At 49.7% G+C, this 18,032-nt stretch overlaps 1 protein-coding gene across 5 annotated transcripts in view; it reads left to right on the top strand.

Annotated features, from left to right (window-relative positions):
* The first annotated feature begins 7,192 nt into the window (after positions 1 to 7,192).
* KIF1A (kinesin family member 1A) overlaps positions 7,193 to 18,032 on the top strand; it is an 88,731-nt gene continuing 77,891 nt past the window's right edge. For 4 of the 5 annotated variants that reach the window (XM_029225309.1, XM_029225311.1, XM_029225312.1 and 1 more), the window contains exon 1: positions 7,193 to 7,292. The gene's annotated coding sequence lies outside the window, so the exon portion shown is untranslated. Of the gene's footprint in view, positions 7,293 to 9,900; positions 10,090 to 18,032 lie in introns of those variants that run through there. The other variant, XM_029225310.1, reaches the window with a different exon arrangement.

Consider the following 18,032-nt stretch of genomic DNA (forward strand, 5'->3'; position numbering starts at 1 on the left):
ACCCACCTGGTTCACCTGGTCCCCTCTGCACCTGCCCAGTTGCTGTCCAGACATTACCATCCTGCCGTCAGCTCACCTTGACTGTAGCCACCACTACATTTTTAGTTTCCTCTTGGTTTGTGACACCTGGGTAGTTTTTCTTTTCTGTTTGCAAGCTTGGTTTGTGTATTTTGAATTTTGTAATATATTTTTCTACAACTTATTCTTATGAGGTTAAACCATTTGAAATTACCATTTTTCATGATCCAAATTAGTTGAACATAAGCAATTTTATATAGCTTAACCTAATATTTGGAGGGACTAGGGTCTTTCAACATTGCTTAGCCTTAGGGAAGTCTACAGCTTTGATAGATTTTCAAAACTTAAAAAACGTAATGTAGTATTTATTAGTATTGTAAATGGTGCCCAAAAAAGTAAAAAATGAAAATCGGTCTTAATTTCTACTCTTAGATAGTGCTACAGGCCTACAAAAGATATCCCTGAATATGAGTAGAAAATTCAAACTATATAAACAGAAAGTAGACAGATCCATCCATCGATCGATCGATGGATAGATGGATACTTTTTCTTTAAGTGAATGCAACCTTGCCTCCCTCCCCCGACAGCAGGCGCAGCGCTGGCAACACTGCCAGCCGCTTCTTGTGATTTTATGGGTATATCATGCACTCTTCTGTGCCCCTGTTAAATAACTGAACAAACATCTCGGTGGTCTTTCCACACTGGCACATAACTTTTGCGACTCATTCTTTTCAGTAGCATCAGAGAAATCTCTCCTGTGCACCCCGATTAACTTAACCAGGGCTCGTGGGTGAACACCTTGGTTGTCTTGTCTCTTGGGAAAGTTTTGTGCGCAGGTACTGCAGGCAGATTTCTATCCGTGGGATTACTGAACCAAGGAGGGGGCACCTGAAGTGCAGACACGCCCAGAAAACTCTCTCCACTGCCCCAACCACAGCCGTGGTGTGGAGGGGATCCTTTCCCCACACCCACAGAGTACTGGATGCCACCAAACATTTAAACTCTGGACACTCTGACAGGTCAGAAAAAAGATCTCACTGTTCTGACCTGCATTTCTTTAACTATGACTATCTTTGCTTATTGACCCATTTTCTTTCTGGAAAGTGTCCCGTTCATAGTCCGTGGCCATTTCTCTGGTGGTTACTTATAGGTTTTGCTATTAGTTTGCATAAGCTTTTTATACCTCGAGGAAGTTCCCTTCATCTTCATACATTTTGAAATGTTTTTTCCAGAGCAGGGTTGGTCTCTCAGTTTTGTTTATGATGTTTCGGCCATGTAGGTGTTTAGTTTTTATGTAGTCCATCTTCTTCTTTAGAGCAATCAGCTTGTGTACCCTGATTTCTCCACACCAAGATGTTGAATGCATCCATTCACACTTCATTCTAGTTTCCTAAAATGTCATTTTTTACAAATAAATGTGTACTTCATTGGAAATTTATCTTGATGTCGTGTCAGGTGGGATCCAATTTTATGTATTTCCTATAGTGTCCTACACCAGTTATCAAATCATCTATTTTCTCCAAATTTTTTGAAATGATACCTTTATCATAAACTTTTGATCTACTTCCTTTTAATACTGGCATATTTTTAATGATTAGAATATCATGATATGTTTTAATATCTAACAGGGCAAATCCTCCTCATTCTTCTTTCTTTTTAACAAATCGCCCCACTAGTCTTTCTCGTTTGTTTTTCTACATGAACTTCTGCTGCTTTTTAAATTGAGATTGCAACAAACGTGTAGCTTTAATTTAGGGAAAACTAGACCTTTTACAATATCACCTGTTCCTTTCCAAGAGTATACTATACTTTTCCATTAATTTACCTCTTTTCATGGATTTTCAAAGTTTTCCTACCTAATTTCTTTGTAAACGAGAAACCTGCACATTTCCTGTTATTTACCTTTCTCAGTACTACTGGGATTAGACTCCTCCATTATAGGCTCTAGCTGGTTATTATTTGTTTTTATGGAAACCGTTGCCTTCTCAGTGATAATTCTTCTCACCTCTCCCTAAAGTACCGTTTCCCATAGCTTTTCACTCATCCCTTAAATTTTCTTGGTAGATTATTACGTCGTCTGCAAATATTGATAATTTTGTTTCTTTTTTATTGTTTCAATATTTTAACCTTTTTTTCTCCTTTGTAATTGCATTGGCTGATACTTCTAAATAAAACAGAGATGAGATGATAATGCACATCCCTAATTAAAAGAGAATTTTTTTGCTGTTTCACCATTACGAGTATTGTTTGTATAGGGCTTACCGTGTGCCCGGCCCTGGACCCAGCATTTCATACATGAATCCTCACCACTGCCGTTTGATGTTGGCACTGTTCTTATCCCACCAACAGGAGAGGTGACAGACATAGGTGCTGGTGAACTTGCCCAGAGCCACACAGCTGATGGAGAGTGAAGTCAGACGCTAATCCATGCTGCCCCTTGGCTGGACTCTTATCTCCCAAGACCCTGAAGGGATGCTGTCTCCTAAAGTGAAAGAAGAAGCCATCTTTCCCCGAAGGGAGTAGTTATTTGCTTTTTAACCAGAAATGGGTGGCCCTTTGGTCAAATGCCTTTTCAACACCTACTAAAGTCATCCTATTTCTTTTTCTCCTGTGACTTACTAGAATGGTAGATTATAATGATGGAGTCCTTAATATTGAACCACCCTTGCCTTCCAGAGAATTTAGTCAAGGTGTAGGACCATTTTCATGTTATTTAGATTGCAAGCCATGTGTGGCTCCCAGTCTCTGAGTGTGGCCTCCTTTCCACACTGCAATGAGGTGAAAGCAAGAAGGTTTGTTATGCTGTGGACATTTCTGCAACATAGGTCTGATCATGTTTTCAGGACCTGTCTGCAGGAAGAAAGAAGGGCAGCAGCCCCCAACCAGAAGCAGGGAGACTCCTTGACCTCAGTTCTGAACCTGTCAAATTTACTGGTTTTCCTTTATCCATGAAAAAAAAATCCACAATTTCACCCGCTGCCCCCATCTTTCCAGAAGCTGTTTCGAGTCCATAGCGGAGTGAAGCCCTTGAGTTGATACATTTGAAATGCAACCTAAGTGGACATTTTCAAACCAGAAAGCATCACGATGAGCGGTGATGGGGTGGAGCACATAACTGAAAGCAGATGCCGACCTGCACCTCAGAAGGGGGTCAGAGCACAAAACACAGGGAAGTGCGCTGTGGCAGGGCTAAAACATGAAGGATTTGATTGTTAAGCCAGCCATTTTAATGGTGGGGAGGGGCACTGATGCTAGGCATCCCAAAAGAAAAAAGATGTTAAAACAGAGAAGAGGGGCTTCCCTGGTGGCACAGTGGTTGAGAGTCTGCCTGCCGATGCAGGGGACGCGGGTTCATGCCCCGGTCTAGGAAGATCTCACATGCCGCGGAGTGGCTGGGCCCATGAGCCATGGCCGCTGAGCCTGGGCATCCGGAGCCTGTGCTCTGCAACGGGAGAGGCTGCAACAGTGAGAGGCCCGCGTACCGAAAAAAAAAACCCCAAAAAACAGAGAAGAGAAAATATTTGAAAAACAAAGAAAATGAATTTTCCAGAATTAAAGAAAATTAAACAACTTCAGATTGAAGGACTCACAGACTGTCAAACAGGAGACAGAAAAATCCACACCATAAGAAAATTCTAGAAGCATCCTGAAAGAACATGGAACTAGAACCCAATAAGTGTGGACTCTTCTCAAAAGCACACAAGGAGACCACAAAGTCATATGTTTAAAGTATTGAAGGAAACAAACTTTGCACCTAGAATTTTACATCCAGTGAAATTGGAAGTGTTATAAAAAATATTCTCAGAAATACAAGGTTTCAGAATGTTTCCACCCAAGGCCCACATTGAAAATACTTTGTATTTCATAAGTAACACAAATGAAGAAGACTCTTCAAGAGGTATGGACAATAAGGACGACCAAGTTTCTTAGAATGTGTATTAATTGTCTTAAAAGTGAGGACAAAAGAAAAGAAATAGGATATATCTACAATAACTCAGAACTGTGTAATTCCAGACAATCTCATTATGGCCAAGGAGTGAGGAATAAGTGACCAAACAGGTGGTGAGTAGGGAAAAAAGTAAAAAGAAAAAGAAAAAAAAGAAAGAAAGAAACAGCATTTTAAATTAAGGGCAATTGCCATAAAAATAAAAATAAGAATAAGGATGAACCACCAGAAGAATATATACTCAAAGAATATATACTCAAAAAGAAACAGGAAAGAATATATACAATAAAAGGAAATTTTTAATAAGATGGCAAAACTAAGACTCAATATAACAGTTCTATAAATGTGAGTGGGTTAAATTCCAAGTAAAAGGTGGAAGCAGTCTGGATTTTGACATCCTCACAATGGGTTGCCTAAGAGATACACTTAAAAAAGTTTAGAATAAAAATGTTGGCTGAGGACATACTAGCCAATATGGACCAAAGGAAACTGGGTTGACCTCTTCATATATGACATTCAAATTTAAAGCAAAAACAAACAAACAAACAGAAAAAAACCAGCAACAGATGAAGAAGGACCTTACATGCATGCTGAGAGGGGCCACAGAATGAGGATGCACATCCATCAAAATCATTGAAATGCCTAAGAGTCTGCCGCAGCGTCCATCAAGCAACGCCCGCCAGATTTGCACGGAAAAGTAGGTATTTCAACAATTGTAACTGGAGACTTTAACTTAAAACTAATAATTTAACAGCTCAAGCAGACAAAAATTAGCAGAAATCTCCACATTCTGATCAATACAATGAATAATTCTGAACTTTTAAATACATACAGAACTTTACACCCATCATACAGGGAACACAACCTTTTGAGCACACGCAGAATATTTACAGAAATAGATGAGGTGTTAGGACATAAAGAAGCCTCCATAAGTTCCAGAGGAGAAATGCACGCAGACGGGGCTGCTGTCCTCCGTTTGTGCTTCTAAATCCCCTTTGCCCGATACTCTAAGGGATTGTCCTACATAGACCATGTCAGTGGGTGGGTTCAGACAAAGGGAGCACTGACAGTGGAGAGTGAGGTTCAGGGTCTTTTTCCCAAGTCCCTTCCGATGGGCACTCAGGCTGGCTGCGTTCCTCAACTGAGGCCTCTGCTCCTATAGCCAGGGCACCTCCACCCCTCACCCCCGGGGCAATCAGGAGACAGTGTCACTCAGCTCTGTGGCTTCCCTACTTCCTACCCACACCTTTGTAAGTACTCCCTTTACCAGGCCCTGCTCAGTTTGAGTGTGCCATCTGCTTCCTGCCAGGATCCTTATGGAACACAGACTATGTGCTCAGACAATAATGCAATTAAATTAGAAATTCATAACAAAAGTTTATAATAAAAAAACACTATTGGAAAATAAATAACATTATTAAGTAACCCATGGGTTTGGGTTTAAAAGGAGATCACCTGGAACATTAAGAAATATTTAGATCTGAATGATAATGAAAACATTGTATGTTCAAATTCTGCGAGACCCAGCTAAGGCAGTGCTGTAGAAGGAATTTGGTGGCTTTAAATGGATCAGAAATTTAGAAGAGTTACAAGTAAATGAGCTAAGAATTTACCTCGAGATGGAGCAACGGATCAAATCCAAAGAACCAGGAAGGAAGGAAATAATAGATAAGGACAGAAATAAATGAAATAAAGGGAAAGATGAGAAGATGAACAAAGTATAAGTTTGTCCTTTGAAAATGTTAAAAAAGAAAAATGCAAATCAGCAAAATACAGAATAAAAAGGAGAAAGAAGTATAAAAACAGTAGGTGTAAGAACAAATATGCTAGCATTCATTCTACAACCTCCGTGAAATGGACTAATTCCTAGAGGCATGTAAAATGCCAAATTTGGCTTAAGAAATAGAGAATTTGACCAGAGGGATAACTATGCTGGAAATAGAAAGGATAAAAGACCCACCCTCCCTGGGGGGCCCACATAGTTTTATTGTTTCTACCAAAAGTTTGGAAGAACAATAGCTTCTCTTTTTGCAGGTGGTGCCAGGGAAGAGAAAAACAGAAGCTACCTGGGGGGTTTGGAGGGTAGGGTGATCTCCTTTACAGAAGTGTATGTGTCTGTGCCCTTGCTACTTTCAAGGCACAAGCCCCACGGATGCTGCAAACGGAGGTGAAGCACCTCCCTTACTGCACAGTGTGAGGGGTAAATGGTTAACCGGGTAAACCTTGGGGGCAGCGCCTGGCACCTGCCCGACGCCACCGAGGCCCTGGGGATGCGGAGGAGGCTGACGCAGGGGCTGCGTGGGAAGGGGGTCCCGGCGCCCCGGCTTCAGGGCGGCAGGACGTCACCGCACCCACCGCAGTTCCGGTGGGCGAGCTGGCCAGAGGCTTTGTCAAAGTTGCCCAGCAATGGGGTATGCGGAAGGAGGTCGGTGGCACGCAAAGATGCCAGTCCGTCCCTGGTGGCCTGTTTTCCGGCTGGGGGATTGACAAAGGCTGGGTTTTGCCAGTGTGGACCAAGAGCCGCGTGTGACTCGGTCCAAGGAAGTTAAGCTGGAGAAACAGGCTGTGAGGACGGGGGCGCTGACGACCTGGAGAAGTGGGGCGAGAGGATGGCGGGGGTCTCCACCCGAGGCATGACGGGAGGAGAAGCGGCAGGTCCACTGGCCGGCCGGTTGCATCATCCCTGCTAGGAGGGCTGTCTGCGATGCTCTGGTCTCCCTCCAGGGCTCTGGCCCAGACGCCAGGCGCGATTGAAAACTCACCTGTTACATCTAGAAGTCAGTATCGCTACCACCCCCGACAGCCCCTCCACGGTGCAACGAGGGAGGCCCTCGGAGGGACAAACGCGAGTTTTGTCCCTCAGCGTCGATGCGTTTGTACTGCTGGCATCGCGGGTGGGGCAGGTGAAGATTTAGTGGTTTCACTTGAAAGGGGTCCGAGTCGGGTGGGGGGGGCCCAGGGCTGCGCCAGGGGAGGGGGCGGCGCGTCCGGGCCCGGGTGTCGGTCCCCCACTCCCCCACCTATCGTACCGCGGTGTCAGCGGTGATGTCACAGCCCGGCCCCAGCCCCATCCCCGCCGCAGCCGCGACGCCCGTCCCTCTCCCCGCGCGACAAACCAGCTGGCGGCTGGGGCTTGGGCGCCGCGCGCAGCCAACCAGCGCGGCGGGAGGGGCGCGGGGCGGGCCGGGCCGGGCCGGGGGCCCGCAGCCGTCACGCGGTGCCGCCGTCAGAGCGCCGAGAGCAGCCCGGGAGCGGCAGCAGCTCCGCGCTCGGGGACCCGCGCCCATGCCCGTGCTCATGCCGGGCCGCCGCCAGTGACGCCGGAGAGGTAGGGCAGCGGCTCTCCCGGCCTCCCGAGCCCCGCGCCCAGAACCTGCACCCCGCATCCTGCACCTGCATCGACTGCGCCCCGGGGCGGGGAGCTCGCGCCCTGCGCTGGCGTCCTTTTCTCGGCCAGAGGCGCTGGCGCCGCGCGGCCCCTTCCCTTCCCCCGACCCTCCCCCGTTCCCGCGGAGAACAATGGTGCAAATTCTGGGGTGTCCGCCCTTCTTTAGCAGCTGGGCAGGGCCCTCCGGAAAGGCCCCTCCGATGCGGCCCCGGCTGCAGGGGGACTCTCGTCTGGGATGGGCGGGGGTCGTTACGGGGAGGGCGCAGGCAGCTGGCTGCATCTCGAGACACCCTCCCCCCCCTTCTCCGATCTTCCCCTCCCCTGGAGTGGAGCCATTCCTAGGGATGCGGCCGGGACTGCGACCGGACCGGCGGGGGAGGGGAGGGATGGAGAGAAGGCGAGAGGATGCGGATGGGGCATCCGGGAGGGGGCGCGACTTCAGCGGCCGGGCCGGGGGGGAGGGCACTCAGGGCGGCCGGGCGCGCGCAGAGGCCCTGGTCCTCGGGGTGGGGGAGGGTGGCTGCTGGAGCCGAGAGCCAAACAGGCAGGCGGGCAGGCGGGCGGGGCGGGCGGGGGCTGCGGCGGGAGGGCTGGGCCGCCAGCTTGGTGCGCACCTCCGAGACTGCCCATCGCCCCACCCCAAGTCGCGTCCTCCTCCCAAGAGACCCCTTCTCCCTTCCAGAAAGACCCACGGTTTGGGAGGGGCCGCCTGCAGATGCGGCCTGCGTCCACGCAGCCAGCGCCCCAGTAACAGGTGTGGCCTGCAGGAGGGGAGGGGGCTGCGGGGCCGCGACGACTCGGCTGGCGGCGCTCCCCAGGCGCCTGGGCTCGGATGACAGGGACACTGCAGCTTAGACCCTTTCGCTAGTCCTTTAAGCTGCCTGTCGCCCTTACTTCCCCTCCAAACCCACCGCGCAGCCCTGGCGGCGGGCAGGGAGGGTCCGCAGTCTGCCTGGCGCTGGGTGGGCTGGGGGACCTCGGGCCGCAGGGGCGGAAGGGGGAGGGGAAGGAGGGAATGCCAAGTCATGGGGCCTGCCTGGCGCGGGCGCGACATCGCCCCGGCGCGGACCCGATGCGCGCCCACGTTCCCGGGAAGAGGGACTTTCCCACAGAGACCCGCGGACCCTCCCCAAGCGGCCGCCCCCTCCAGGGGATGCCTGCATTGCTGCGATAAAGGCCTGTTAGAGCAAAGGATTGGATCTTAAGGCTGCGGAGAGGAGGTGGTGCGGAGAGGCCCCTGCGGCGCAGGGCTGCCCCTGTCCTAACCCTGGGGAGTCAGCGCGACACCCAGCGCGCGCTTCTGCAGGACAGTCACACCTAACCCACCCTCTCCCTGCTCTCGAGCTGGCTGAGGGCCCTTTACCGGGGCAACCGTGCCCATCCCCCTCTCGGGCTGAGAAAGCCGCTGCATGTTTCAAGGGAAGCTCTGGGGTCTGGAGTGGGGGCTTGGGGCTGTACCTGCGGCGGCCATTTTGCAGGTGTGGTCGGCCACCCGCCTTAGCTGAGCCTGAGGGATGGGGGTAGTCAGGAATGAAGCAGGTGTGGCACTTCCAGTGGGTTGCAGTGTCTGCGGTGTAGGGTGAAGGATGCTGCCGGGGCCAGGGCCAGGTCTCAGGACTGCACTTGGCTGGGGTCGAGATCCAGGAACCTTCAGGGGCTGATGCTTGCAAGGAGGCCACTGGCTGAGAGACCCAGACGAGGTGGAGGGGACAGTCAGTCTCTACCTGAAGTCTGGTGAGGGTACTGGGTCAGAGCCAGGGAAGGGACTAGAAACTCCATCCCATGCTATGCCCGGATCTGAAGGTGAGCAGGGAGTTGCCTGTGGGGCGCGGTCCACAGGACAGAGGGAGGGTCGGTGTGGGGTCAGGGTCCCTCACCCCCAAGGCTCCCAGGGAGGGCCCCTTTGAGGAGGGCCTGCCAGATGCCTGCTGTGTCCACCCACTGGCTGCTACCCCTGCTGAGTGTCCGCCCTTCCACCTGCCTCTGCAGGAGTGGCCCATAGACTGCCTGTCCTGGGGCCTCCCGATGGGCCAGCCACGGCCAGGTGGAAGCTGAGGCTCTGCCTAAAGCCCAGAGGTGGGGCGCAGTGGGATTCACACCCAGACTCACTGGGTGCAGGGGGCCCAGCCATCCAGCCTCGTCCCCCTTCAGTCCCCCTGGTGTCACCACTGCTGACCTAGGGCTGACCACGTCCTTTGGACGCAGAGCAGGGAAGTCCTCCCCTGGGCTCTGTGGAGTGTGGGATGGGGCTGGGGGAGGGACCGGGAGTGGGGGGACAGACATGGGTGGGAGGTGGAGATGGGGGGCATAGCCTCAGGAGAAGGCTCAGAAGGGGTGGGGCAGTCTGCATAGACCCATTCAGCTCAAATAGGCCAGCCAAGGTGGGTGAGCTGGGCGTGGCAGGGGGGGGGATATTCTCATGGGGTCCTGCTGTCACAGGATTGGGGCCTGTGGAAGGGCTACCAGCACTGGGAACCCCACCCTGGACTTTAGGATTGACTGACCAGGGCCTGTGCTCAGGCCTGCCAAGCCCTTCAGACCTGAGACCCTTCTGAGTCTGGAGGGGCCTGGGCTGCCTCCCCTGGGTTGGAGAGTGGCTGGCCAGGGGTCACTCCGCAGCGAGTGACCCCCAGGATGAGTGCGTGGCTGCCCTCCTGCCCAGTCCTGCGTGCTCCCTAGAGCACTCCCCGTTCAGTATTCTTCGGCCCAAAGGACCAGGCTCACCACCCCTACCCAGGTGGGCCACTCCCGCTGTCTCCCCTGCCCCATACCCTGGAGCACCTCTGAGAATGCTGGAGGGGCTGGACCGTGCCCTCCCCCAAACCTCTCTGCTCTGCCAGGGTGCCCAGGGGCGCCGCCGGGCTGCTGGTCCTGCTCAGTACTCTGTTCTGTCCAGTCAGCCGATGGAACTCCTCCCACCTGGCCTCACCCTGCACAGGCAGGCCCAGGGCAGGGGGCGGGGATGGGGTTGGTGGCAGGTGTGCTTCACCGTCCCACCTATTCTAGCAGGTTTGCTGAGCACCACCAGGGTCCTGGCTTCGGGCTGAGGGGCGCTGGCTGATCCCAGGCTCACCCAGCTCCCCAGCCCAGAGTAATGGAGACGTTGGAAGGGTGGAGGGTACGGTCAAGGTCAGCAGTCAGCTGAGGCTGAGCCTCCTGACCCCTCTGGGGTTTTCCGCAGCCCCTCCTGTGGGCTTTACCCTCCCCCGACACATACCACCCTGAGCCCGCTCCCTCCCAGCTGCCCCCCTGTGCTTGCCGGAAGCCACTCCCCTTGCAGCCTCCTAGGTGTCACCCCTGGGATTGGGAAGGACACACCGCCTGCGTGGCTGGGCCCCGCTTCTGCCTGCTGCTTCTCTAATGCCTCTGCTGGATTTAATCTCCTAATCCTGTCCCTGTGTCTGGGCCGGCTGAGCCCTGGGTCCCCGCCCCCGCCTCATCCCCTGCTCAGGAGCCCCAGAGTGGGGAAATGCCCCCCTGCCCCTCCCTCTACCTAGGTTTCAGGGCTCCCTGGGGTCTGGGGAGGACAAGCCAGGACCCCCCAGCCCTGGCCTCCTGTTCTCACTCCTCACCCTTCCCCACTTGGCCCTTGGGCTGACTGGAGCCGCTACTCGGATACACACTCACAGGCACACACAGACTCACACGCGCACGCACACGCTCACACAGACACACACAGACTCACGCGCGTGCGCACACACACACTCACACATTCACACACACGCTCTCACACACTCACACACACAGATTCTGCAGCCCTCACCTGGCTTGTTCCTGCCTGGTGCTCTCTCCCCTGGAGCACTCCACATGACCCCCCACTGTGAGATTCCCGCCCCCCTCCAGTGCTGCCAGCACCTTGAAGCCTGCCGTAAGCACCCCTGAGGGCCACCCCACCCCACGTAGGTAGTTTGGGGGTCAGTGAGGAGGAAGTGAACACTGATCAGGGGCAGACTGCATTGCACACCTCCGTGTGTCCCCTTGTCCGCGCTCCTAACACCTCAACACGCAGGTGGCATCGCACCCATTTTTCAGATTTGGAGGCTGAGGCTCCTGAGGAAGCATGTGACTTGTCACAGAGGACCTGGGATTCCACCCCAGCTGCCTCTGACTCCAAAAACTTTGCTCTTTCTAGCACTTTCTGCTCCCCCCACCCCCACCCCATTGCCACCCCATCCCGTGCCAGCACAGTGCCTTATACGCAGTAGCCACTCAGTAAATGCCGGTTCCTTGTTGGGCCAGTGGCTTTAGCCCAAGGATTTCGTTTCCTGTGGCCCCAGGGCGAGCAGCTGCCTCTCTGTCAGGGGTGGGGATTGTCTGTGTGTCTCTGTTTCCATCAGGGCCTGCCAGGGCTCCTGAAATGCAGCTCTGGGATAAGGGTGGGGATGCCCCAACTGCTCCTGTAGGCCCAGCTCCCTGCAGGCCCCCTCCCCTAGCCCAGCCTCTGTCCTATCCTCAGGGGTGTCAGGAGTCCTGGCCCCCCACCCCAGTCTCAGCCCTGCAAGTAACACTCAGGTAGTCCTCAGTTTCCTTCCTCATCTGTCATCAGCTCAAGCCAGGATGGTGAGGGGCAGGGCTTGGTCATCAAGGCTCAAGGCCTGTGGGTCAGTGGGGACCATGCTTCTGGGGGGCCGTCATGGGGCTGGGGCAGAGGGTGACTCAGCTGCTAGTGTCATCTGGTCTTCACTCTCCACCTGCTTCTGGGGCCAGGGCTATACCACGGCCGAGGCCGTGCCCAGGAGGGCGGCAGCTCCGGGACAAGCAGTGATGTGGTGGGCGATCTCAGCTGTCCCTTTCTTGTACTGAATGCATCCCTTTCATCCTCACCTTCCCCCAGCTTCTCAATCACATTCTCTCTTCCGCTGAGTCCCTTCTCCTGGCGCTCTCACCCCCGGAAGCCACCTCCCTCCTGCTGCTCGCTGCATCCACTGGGCTGGACTCTGTCCACTGGGCCCCGGAGCTGCTTCTTTCTTAGTTTCCTGTCTTGTTTGGCTCAGGCACATCCTTGTGTGACATCCTAAAAAGGGTGATGAGTCCTTGGCTTCTAGAGAGTGTCTTTGCTCTGTCCTCACGCTGGGTCGATGCTTTGTCTGGGGGCACTTTTTGTTGGTAAATCACTCTGAAGCCTTTGTCATCGTCACCTTCTGCATCCAGTCACCTATGAGAAGTCTTTGTCAGCAACTCGACTTTCCTTCCTGAAATCTTTTAGGATCCTTTCTTCATCTGCGGACTCCTGACCATCCATGCAGTTGGGTTACGTGTGGGTTTATGTGTTTATTGGTGCTCAGTGGGACCTTTCAGTTGAAGACAAGCTGTATTCTTTCATCTGTTCATGTTTCTTCCCTTTCATTTTTTCTGTTTTCCTCCTTGAATTCAGGCATTGGTCTTCTGTGTTCTGGCCTTTTCTCTCATTCTGTCTCCTCATTTATGTCCTATTTTCTGGACAATTTTTGGACTTCATTTTCGAGTTCTTTGGGGAAGTTTTGTGTTTCAGCATTCACACTGTTTATCTCTAAAAGAACCATCTTCCTTGTCTCTAAGTGTTCCCATTTCATAGCATCCTGTTCTTGTTTTGAGAATGTAGCATCTTCTTGACACATTCTGAGTCAGTTTATAAAGGTTTTTTGTCGGTTTGCTTGTTTTTGCTCATGGTTTTACCTCTTTCTCACAGGGCTTGTTTTCTGCTGGTTTACTGGTCTCTCACTTTGAAACCGCTGGGTGGCCTGCTGGGTAGTGGAAGGGTTCCTGGGATCTGGATGGGATTCCGACTGGAGCCGAGTGTGGGGTGTGGGGTGCCCAGTGGCAGGTTTGCTTTAGGCAAAGGTGTGGGAGCTGGACGCCAAGCTGTGTCCCAAGCGCCAGAGTGCAGGGGGCCAGCGTCCACATCGAGGACATCACTCTTGCCTGGTGTTTTCTTCCGTTTCTGTAGGGAAGAGCCTCCTACCTTTTGCCTGAGGATTTGGAAGCCACGGCCCTCTGTGAAGAGGAGGCAGGGAAAGGGGTGAGGGTTTCACCATCGAAGTGGTGGTTCCACAGGCAGACTTGCACCCAGCGCCCCCTCTTCAGCCTCACTCCCCACTCCTGCCCACTGCTGGGTCCGTGAGCCCTCGGCCTAGAGCCCCCGGAGGCCCCCGCTGTTGTGCTACAGAGGACCGCTCGCCTAATCCTCATGGGGTCGGGGGAGGGCCTGTCTTACCCACTTTGCACATGGGGCCACAGAAGCGTGCAGAGTTCCGCCCGTGCTGCTGACATCCTGGAGGTCGGTTGGACCCCTGACCGGCGGTCTCCCTGCCACCCTGAATTCGGCGTCAGCATTCTCAGAACTCCATGGTTTACCCCTGGGCTCTCAGTAGTGTTGCCAGGAGTGTGAGGCTCTACTGGCTGATCTCACCCTGTCCACTTGTCTGCACGTTGCTGCCTGAACCATGTTTGTGAGATTCCCTAGGATGCTTCATTCACTTTTACGCCTGGATGGAGCTCCTGTATGACTGACTGGTCTCCAGGTGCAGGGCATTTAGGCATCTCCATTCCCTCCCTCTCAACTCCTGGACTCATGCACAACATCTCTAGTTGCACAGCTGCTGGCCGTGTGGTCTGCAGCCTTACTAGAAAATTGCCGTGTTGTTTTCAAAGTGGTTGAACCAATGAACTTTTCCCAGGTGATCTGTAAGCTCCTGTTGCTGTATCCTTATAACAGTTGGGGTTGTCAGACGTTTTAATGTTGTGATCTGTCGGGTATGGTTTTAGACAGCACTTTGTTAATTACTATTGTGGTTGAGTATCTTGTCCTGGAATTTGCCTGTTCATATCTTTGTGCCCATTTTTTCTTTTGTGTCTCTTTTCTTTGATTTTGTCTGTTCTTTATATGTTCTGCACATGAATCCTTGTTGATCATATGGGCTACAGACATCTCCAGGTGGGTGGGCTTCTCTTCACCCTTTCAATGGTATCTTGATGCCTGGACTTTTCCTTTTGGTGTCTTCCATGGGCTTAGAAATCCTTCTTAAAGATGAGCATGGAGATAACAGTGTTCGGTTTCTTCCAGAACTTTGTTGTTCACAGTTAGGTCTTCAGTCTGCATGGAAGTTGTTTTGGAATAAAAAGGGCTCTAATTTTGTAGGACTGGCCAGTTGTATTAGTCTGTCTTAGTCTGCTATAACAGAGTACCACAGACTGGGGGGCTTAAAAACAACAGAAACTAATTCTCACAGCTCTGAGGCTGGAAGTACAAGATGAGGGCACGAGCTTGGTCCGGGTGCAGCATTGTCACGGTACCAGTATGGCCAGGTTCTGGTGAGAGCCTTCTTCTAGGTTGCGGATGGCTGACTCACTGTGTTTTCACATGACTGAGAGCAGAGAGAAGGAGCAAGTTCTCTTGGGACCTTTATAAGGGCAATGATCCCATTCATGAGGCTCCATCCTCATGACCTATAACCTCCCAAATGCCCCGCCCCCTAACACCATCACACTGGAGGGTAGGGTTTCGACATAGGGATTTAGGGGGAACACAGACATTCAGGCCATGACACCTGTTTTCTCAGCATCACTGGTTCAGTACCCCTTTCTCTTCTCATCAGCCTGTAAAGCCTCCTTGTCAGATGTCAGAAGGGCTGTGTGTGCAGGTCTGTTTCTGGGGTCCCTTCTGTTACAATGGTGATGACTTACTTGTCCCAGCCACCTTGTCTTAATTACTACAGCTTTATATTGAGTCTTGTTATCGGTGGGGCCTATTGCCTTCTACCTCTTGTGTTTCTTCAAGCTTGTTATTTGTAGTATCTTATGCCATATAAATTTTTAGAAGCGATCTGTCCAGTTTCACAAAAAGACTTGTTTGTGATTTCATTTGAAATTACATTGAATGTTTTGATTCATTTGGGTGAAAATAAACATTTTTAAGACATTTAAATTTCTTTTTCATGAACAGGTTGTAGTTCTTCATTTATTTAGATTTTCTATAATGTTTTTGTAAAGTTTAGAAGTTTTCTTCATAAAAGTTGTATGTATCCTTTGTGACATTTATTCCTATGAAGGTACTTTATATTTTTGGTTATTTTTTAAATGCCACCTTAAAAAATATTTTTAAACTTTTGTCTCTAGTGCATACTAACATGGTTGTTTCCTAGCAACTTTGCTGACCCTTCCCACTAATTAAATAATTAAAATACTATGTCTCTGGATCCTCTTGATTCCTGTGTAGATAAGCAAATAGTCTGCAAATAATGACAATTTGTTTTATTCTTTTCCAACCCATATTTTGCCCACGTTATTCCTTTTTCTCGCCTTATCACTCTGGCAGGACCCTCTGCTACAATGTTGAATACAAGTGGTGACAGCAGGCATCCGGAACTTGTTCCTGAATTTAAAGGAAATGTTCCTACTACTTCACCATTAAGTGTGGTATTTGGGTAGATTTTTACTAGATACCTATTATGAGATTAAAGAAGTTTTATCCTTCTATTGCCAAGAGTTTTATCACAAATGGATTTTGAAAATGACTGAATGCTTCTTCAATATCTATAGAGGACCTCATTGGCCTTTTTCTCCTTTAATCTGATATGCGGTGAATTGTATTACTAGATACCCTAATGTTAAGCCATGTGTTATATTACCATACTGGTATTCCTGAAATAAACCTACTGCATTATCTTTTTAATTTTCTGCTGGACTTTCTTGTTAATATTTTGAACTTTTCTATCTACGTTCATCAGTGAAATTGGTCATTTCTCAAATGTTCTTTGTCTAATTTGATGCCAAGGTCATATTAGCCTCAGTGAATGAGTTGGGGATATAATCTTTCTCCCTCTGTTTGCCTCTCTTTCACCTGTTCTCTTAAATAGTTTGTATAAAATTGGAAATATCTAGTTTTTTGTATGTATGGTAGAACTCATAAAAAGTATCTGAGTCTTACACTTTTTTGGTGGTTAATATTTTAAAGTATTGAATCAATTTATTTCATGATTGTAGGAAAATTCAAGTTCCTACTGACAGATTTTTCTCCTGGTTATAGGACATCTTTTCTGGCTTCTTGGCATGTGTAGTAATTTTTTAAATCGAATTCTAGACATTTCTACATTGTGGAGCATCTGAATTATGCTTTCTTCCTGTAAAGAATGTTGGGCTTTGTTTTGGCAAAAAGCAGTTAAATTACTTGAGGACTTATTTGATCCTTCAAGGCCTGATTTTAAGATTTTTTAGAGTTGCTGTAGGGTAGATTTCATTTTGGGAAAAGTTAAGCCCACACTAAAGTATAATTTCTTTGGGGTCTCTACTGAATGTCTGGGGGCCTGGGGTGGAGGGACCAAGAGAACTGTATTCTGGCTGGTGGAAGCACAGATGTCTTCTGACTTTGTGTGAGCTTTGGGAATTCTTCAGTCTTCAGTCTTCTTTGTCCAGTCCATGGGCATGGACTAGTAGTCTACAAAGATGCAAGGGGATCCCTATGCAGATTTCTGGAGCTCTATTACTGAGCAACTGTTTCCTTTCCAGAACTCTGACCCACAGATTCCAGCAGCTGCAACCTACCCACACTCTGACTTCCATCTCCCCAACTCATCAGAGTTGCTGAGCTGTTTGGGTCCCACCTCCCAGTGCCTGAGGTTTGTAAATTGCCTCTGGGAAGATTTGGAGTGATTGGAGGGAAGGGAGACTCATATGTTTCCCTCCTCTCAGTGCCTTTTGTGCCATGTCTGAAAGCAGTCATTTTCATCTATTTTGTCCAGTTTGCTAGTTGTTGTTTACAGTGGGAGGTTAAGTATGGTCCTTGTAACTCCTTCATGGCTGGATGTGGAAGTGCTCTAAATTTTGCTGGTAGTATTTGCATGATCTTTCACTACTAAGTTTATTTATAACTCTGTAGTGATTTTTTGTTTTGTGTGTTGGTTCTTTAGAAGTTTTTTTTTTTTAATTTCTGAACATATGGGTTTTAATGATCTTTTATTGATTTTTAATTTAATTGTGTTCAAATTACATGATGATTTGATACAGAGTCTTTGAAATTTATTGGGAGTTGCTTTATGGCCTACTACAAGGTAAAATTTTGAAAATGTTCCCTATGTATTAGAAAAGTATGTCTCTAATTTTTGCGGGCAAGGGAGCACGTATGTTCATTAGTTCATGGTTGTTATGTTGTTCAAATCTTCTACATCCTCATTAATTATATGTCTGCTTGATCTGTCAGTTAGCGAGAGGTGTGTTAAAACTGCCGTGGTAAATTAATGAATTATTCCATGTTGCATGACTCCTAACCTTTGTTTTATGGTTTCATCGTTCTGTCTCTCTGGGGCCATTCTGGGTAATTTTTTCTGACGTATTTTCCAATTCATTAATTCTCTGTTCAGCTCCATTTAATTTGCTGATTAACGTGTCTGCTAAGTTTGAAAATTTAAAGGATTACATTTTTATATCTAAAAGTTCTGCATGGTTTTTCCCTCATGTTTTACTGCACTATTTCCCATTCCTGCTTATTTCTGTAAACATTTTAAGTGCACTTATTTTATAACCTGTATCTGACAATTGTAACATCTGAGGCCCTTGAGGATCTAATTCTGGTTTTCTTTTCCTTTTTTCCTGATTCTCATGGTGAATTTCATCTCTGTGTCAGGTAATATTTCACCATCAGCTGCTATCTGACAGATCTTCATCTCTGGGAATACTGGGACCCCGAGGGCAGGAAGCTATTTCCAA

This window comes from Monodon monoceros, unplaced genomic scaffold, assembly GCF_005190385.1.
Source record: "Monodon monoceros isolate NGI ecotype Baffin Bay Population unplaced genomic scaffold, NGI_Narwhal_1 Super_Scaffold_16, whole genome shotgun sequence".
Lineage (NCBI taxonomy): Eukaryota > Metazoa > Chordata > Mammalia > Artiodactyla > Monodontidae > Monodon > Monodon monoceros.